The sequence below is a fragment of the Gossypium hirsutum genome, chromosome A10, assembly GCF_007990345.1.
Source record: "Gossypium hirsutum isolate 1008001.06 chromosome A10, Gossypium_hirsutum_v2.1, whole genome shotgun sequence".
In the NCBI taxonomy this organism is placed as follows: domain Eukaryota; kingdom Viridiplantae; phylum Streptophyta; class Magnoliopsida; order Malvales; family Malvaceae; genus Gossypium; species Gossypium hirsutum.
In genome coordinates, this window is record NC_053433.1 from 93,265,180 (window position 1) to 93,271,553 (window position 6,374).

The following is a 6,374-nucleotide window of genomic DNA, read 5'->3' on the forward strand; positions in this document are numbered from 1 at the left end:
TCGCACACGGCCACCCACACGACTAGCCACACAGTCGGCCATACGCTTGTGTGGTGTCTATAATAAGGAGTTTTGGCACTGAAACTTCGTTTTTCGCGATTTGGGAACACACCTGGTACCATTTTGATGCAAAACACTCCCGAGACCATTAGCACCTAAAATTGACCAATTAAACCCCGAATTAATCGCTTAATTTGATACCAAATCAAACTACATTGAAATAGACAAAAACGAAATTCAAATGTTCAATGCTTACCCGATTCCCCAAAACTCCAACTACGATTCCACAAAAGGAGAGTCTCGTTCTTCACGGTTTGATGCTGCCAAAATATACAACTCTTACCTACCAAACGTACGAACACCGAAGTTTATAAAAACAATTTTGCCAAAAAGAGGAAGGAAGAAGGGTGAGAAAAAGAAAAGCAAAAAAAATTCTTATGGGAAGAAAAGTGCAGAAATGTCAGATTTCCAAAAGAGGGATTTTTGAGAAATACGAATTTTACCCAAATCCTACTACATCCACAATCATAACCACCCACTACTTAGAATTCCAACTCCACCGAAACTCTATCACAACTCCAAGCAAAATTAATACTTACGCTCACGCAAGGATTCAAACACATAACCTCCAGCACACCAACTCGCTTACCACTTGAACCAACTGGCTCATTCTAATATAAATTAACAGACAATTAAATATAAGCCTACTCAACAAGGGTAAGACTTGAATAAAAAATAACAAAAATTGTTAAAAATGAGAATTGAACCTAAGACCTCACACACACATTCAAAACACTTAACAACTGAAGCAAATACTCATTTATATCAAATATTTACAAAAATAGAAATAAATAAGTTAAAGTGTTACAAAACTAATGAAAGAATTAACTTCAAATGTACATTTTAGAAAACCGGTTGAATTATAATAGAGAGATCAGTGGATAAATTTGTATGGATTTCAAATTATTTAATATAAGTTTCTTTTTCTAAAAAGAATTAAAAATGAAAATTTGTTTGAAATTAGACCAAAATTTAAAGAGAAATTACATGAGTGGTATGATAATTACAGTGTGTGAAAGTCAACCAACAATCGTGTACAAGTTGTCTAAGCTGAAGAGAGAAGAATGTTGGAGGGGGATAAAGTTTGATATTGATAGTGCATTCGCAGAAAAGACCAATAGCGACAAAAATGTCTGATGTTGTCGGCAGAACATTGATAATCAATGTCAACTCGTGTGATTCAATTCCATTATATATAAACAACTGGTCACCAAGATTGCCACGTGCTAACTTGGGATTTTTTTAACTTTTTTAATTCTGAGGTTGTGGGAAATTTCTTTCCATTTACATTTACTAAACTGTAACGTAATTATAAACAAGGGGACCGAAAGAAAGTAAGTGGAAATAATGAAGCCTCCCAAGGAGTGCCCAACTACCAACCTATTTCTCTAACACATACCTTTTGACTTTTTGAATCCATCTTTTTTTTTTTTTAATTTTTATAATATGCTTTGGTGCTTTGAATCATACATATACTTTAGCTTAATTTTTGGCTTTTATCCATTTTGACCATTTAATCTCCAATATTCTAATATCAATGCTACATAATATATGTATTGTTGGAAAAAAAAAACATATCAAGACTTTGAGGTTTTCATATTACTTTTGAGGATATATCAAAAACAAAATCATGAAAAATGTTTATATATAGACCCAAATTGTTAATATTACGTAATAAGTCCTATAAATAGAGATTTACGAGAGGAGAGTTCGTAATTTTATTCCTGCAAAAGTTGTATCTTGTGGTGATTCACATTTCTAGCTTTATCCATGCAAAATTACAAGTTTAGTGGAGTAATCCTTATCCTGTTTATATTTTGGGCTTAGGTTAAAGGGGCTGAACCATATAAATTACGAGTTCAGCCACATTAAATATTCTCTCTTATGAATATGAATTTTTTTTTCACTAACATACAATATGAATGTCAATTTCTATAAAAGAAATTTTATGGTAATTTTTTATAAACAATCTATAATTAGTAGGAAGATAGAAGGAGTAGAAAGTTGCATTTCTGAATTTTTTTACGTACATTCCAAATGCAATTTTACTCTTATTTATAGTTCTTATGTCTCTTTATACAAAGAGAACTATCTAGTAAATGTTTGTTTTGGGAGTCAAGTCTTTTACGATAAACATAACTATTCAATAATGTACGGGCCTAAATTTGTCCGATGCCCATGACTCAACCAAAAACAAAAATAAATAAAAACCAAATTTTCAAACCAAAATAAACAGCCCAATAAAAAACTCTAAACTCAAATTTTAGCCCAAACCTTCAAACCATAATCAGCCCAATAACAAATACAGCCCAAACTATCAATCTAATGCAAAAAATATCAGCAGAACCCTAGGAACGTTCAGCCACCGCCCCGCGCTTCTTCGTCTGCTCGCACGCTGCTCCATCAGTCGCCCTCCACGCGTCATCTGACATTTGAAACAAGCACAATAGCAGAGAAAGAAGCATGCGAGCGCAGAGAAATGAAGAGCAAAAAACAAAAAAACTAAAAGGGAATCGATTGTAAATGGCTTTAAAAGCCCGGATCTACTCTCTTGTAATTTTTTTACGTACATTTTACAAGCAAAAACTAATCAAAAAAACAGAATACTCGTTTTAAAGGTGATTTTTTTTGTGTGTGTGAAGATTTCTGTCTCTTTATCTTGTTTTTACTTTTGTTTCTCTTAGTTTTTTTTATTTTATTTTATTTCACTTACGAAAATAAAAGGGAAATAAAACTTACCGGAAAACCCCCATGGTCGGTCGTCGGAGACTTCTTTCTCCATTGGAGTTGAGCCCAAAAGGGGAGGTTGGGAAGTCCCTTTATTTTCGGGCACTCGACCGAGGGATTTGGGACCTTCAAAGGCACCACAAACAGAGGCTAGGTAGCCTATTTCGCTTGTCGTCGGCCACTGATTGTAATGGTGGTGTGACAAACCACTGAGGGCAGCGATAAGGGGTTCAGGACCCTAGCCGAACGAAGAGAAAAGGGGGTAGGGAGGCTGAGTTCTTTTAAAAAATAAGCAGCATAAATCTGCCTACAAAAGGAAGAAACCCTTTTGTTTTCTTTAAAAGGTGAAACGACGCAGTGTAAAAGGGGGTCATTTTCAAAGCCCGAATGGGCTATTTGCTACTCAGGTCCCTCTGTTGTCTTACGTGTTTCAATCATCCCTTTTGCATTTTTCTACATTTAAAATTATCCCCGCAAGTTTGCGTGATTGTTGCTTTGGTCCCCCTGTTTAAAATCTTTTATTTCTTTTATTTTGAGTTCTTTTTTCTTTGTCTTATTTAAATTGTTTTACATATTATTATTTGCTATATTATTTATTATAGGCTTATATATATACATACATATATATTACCTTTTAAGTTTTATAGGTTACTTTATTTCCATTAAAATAAAAACGTTTTATGTTTTATATATATATATCATTTTATTTTATTTTATTTTATTTTAAATTTCTTTCATATTATATTCGAAATTTTTATTATTAATTTGAAAGTGTTTTCTTTAAAATCATTCGTTTAAAACTTTTTATACCTTATATATTATAGCTTAGATTTATTTAGGTATTATTTAAAAATCATTTTATTACTTATTTTAAATTGATTATATAACTTATTTTGAACCCTATTTACTTATTTTGAAATGTTTTGCTATTATTATTTACTTTAATTTTTTATACATTGTTTTATACTTTTGTATATATATATATTATCTATTTTTAAAAGTTCTTCATATGTATATATCATTCTTTCTTTCAAAAAAGAAAAACGTTTTGCATATTATTGATTTTAACCTTTTTTACATTATTTATTTTAAATTCATTCATGGTCATTTAAAATTCATCTATTTTAGTTTGATTTTAACTATTTATGTATTACATTTTTTTAATTGTATTATTTAATTCATTTGTTTTTATTATTAATGATTAGTTTTTAAAGAGTGCATATTGTGAGATTATTGCTATTGCATGTACGTTAATTTGCTTACTCGTGTTCATATTATTGCCATGCGCTTGTGGAATATTTTATACATGTATCATTGTTCCATGTCGCACTATACTTTTATTTCATATCATCGGTCCATGAATCAAGTCTCTTTATATTTATCCAATAAATCGTTGTATCTTGACCCAAACAAATAACGTACGTCATTTAAGTATCGTATTCGCTATTATTCAAAAATAAAAATTTTAAAATAATGCAATATTTTGCTTTTTGGAACATCGAGAAGTTGTGCCCTAACTTACGGGGTTTCGATTTTCTCGTTGGTTCTAAATAGCCAAATATCCTTTTGAGTTTTAAAATACACGGAATTCTAATTAAAATTAAAGATAAACTTGCGCTCGGGAGTTCATGGTATTGTGCCCTAACTTACGGGATGTGATACTCCTATATCTCGAGACGAGGAAATCTTTAATAATCGTTTTGAGCTAACTCAAGCATTTTTAAAATCGATGTTAATAAAAAGAATCGTATTTTAAATCCATTCTCGATTTTTAACTTTCGACATTAAGACACTAACTAATCAATTTGGTACCAATTTTGGGCGTAATGAGGGTGCTAATCCTTCATCGCACGTAACCGACTCCCGAACCCATTCTCTCGAGTTTCGTAGGCCAAAAATACCGTTTTAGTAAACTAAAATGTTTTATTAGAACAAAGGTGATCCGATCACACCTAATAAAGGTCGGTGGCAACTCCCGTTTTAATTTCCATTTTCAAACATAGTCGATTCTCATTTTCAAAAGAATGGTTTCGACAGCTTGGTGACTCTGCTGGGGACATACGAGAGTCAAGCCTTAAATTGATTAATTTTTGTCTTTCGTCGAAAATTGAAAATCGATTTTAAATTTACTACACTGCATATTGTTTGTTATTTTCGTGGCTTTCTTCATAATAGGCTTGCTTTAAGTAGTTTAATTCTTTGATGTATCTTTGCATATCGCATCGCATTATTGGTCAATTTCACCCTCTTAAGTGGAAGTGTGAAACTATTCCTTCGTGAGGTCTACACCTTCGTATAGGATAGTGGATCGCTTTCGGGACACATCCGTACCTACGTCTTCGTGAGGTTTTCATCTCCGTATAGCCGTAGGAAAATGTATTCCCCTGAATCGAACTCGGTCCGTATGAACCTATAATGGGTGAGGATCGAGGAATCTGCTAGTTCAGGTACCTTTACTTTAGAACCGAACCACATGTAATGAGCCCTAAGAGCCTGCCTTAGGTAGAACCACGTTGAACCCTAGTGGTTGCCGGATTAGGTGCTCATTTATTTCTTATTTGCTTTGAATGCTATTCTTTGTATATAATACTGACTTGTTGTGTTTTGTTGTCTTCGCATGGCATCTCATCATAAAAGGGTGTTGATTCACATTCAGTTGCTAGATAGGAGAGTTTAGCATGGAAAAAGGATTTCTTGATAAAGTGGAGGATAATGAGGCCGTTCAAGTGTGGTCCGAGAGAACGCAACAAGAGAAATGAGATAGTTTGACTGAGGGATATGAGTCGGAGTTGTGGGATTTCACTCGCATTAGTGTAACTCAGAACGACCTGCTAGAGTTAAGGGATATATGGAATAGTTGGAATGGCGAAGTCAAACAACTCTTTTACTATAACTATGGTGACCTACCCTATTTGCTCGATGTAAAGGTGGACAAGTACTTGTTACGGGCCCTCGCACAGTTCTGGAACCCCGCTTATAGTTGCTTCACCTTCGGAGGAGTCGATTTAGTACCTACTGTGGAGGAATACATGGCGTTACTTAATTGCTCGAAGATACAGGCCGATAGGGCCTATTCAAGACCTGTCAACGTCCCTCCATTTTTGAAGAAGTTGATGAATATAACGGCGATGAGCGAGCAATGGGTTGTACCCCGCATCAAGCAAAAAGGGGATAGTAAGTGTATTCCTTGGAGGAATTTGAGGGACTTGATTCTTGCGCACCCGGATTCGAAGAAAAGGGTTGATGTTTTTGCCTTAAGCCTCTACGATTTGATCATCTTTCCTAAGGCGCTAGGACACATAGATGGAGCTGTCTCAAATCTATTCGATTGGCTTGATAAAGGTACTACACCTGTCCCGGCAATCCTAGCAGAAACTTTTAAATCCTTGAATGCATGCCGGAGAGCGGGCGAGGGAAGATTTATTGGTTGTGCTCAGTTTCTTTTGGCTTAGTTCCACAGCCATTTCTGGAAGGTAGAGAGGGTCTCCTATCGGGTTTTCTCTAAAGATTATTCCCCATTAAGGGAATTAGTAGCCACACCGAGGCGGGACGACATCTTAGAAGAGAAATGGATAACTATTCTCCAG

The 6,374-nt window shown here is 34.3% G+C and overlaps 1 long non-coding RNA gene across 1 annotated transcript; it reads right to left on the minus strand.

Annotated features, from left to right (window-relative positions):
- Positions 1-2,048: 2,048 nt before the first annotated feature.
- On the minus strand, positions 2,049-3,138 carry LOC107896655 (uncharacterized). Its single transcript, XR_001683812.2, has 2 exons — positions 2,800-3,138; positions 2,049-2,485 (listed from the first exon to the last, which is right to left on the minus strand). It is a non-coding gene; the product is annotated as an uncharacterized lncRNA (long non-coding RNA).
- Positions 3,139-6,374: the final 3,236 nt, after the last annotated feature.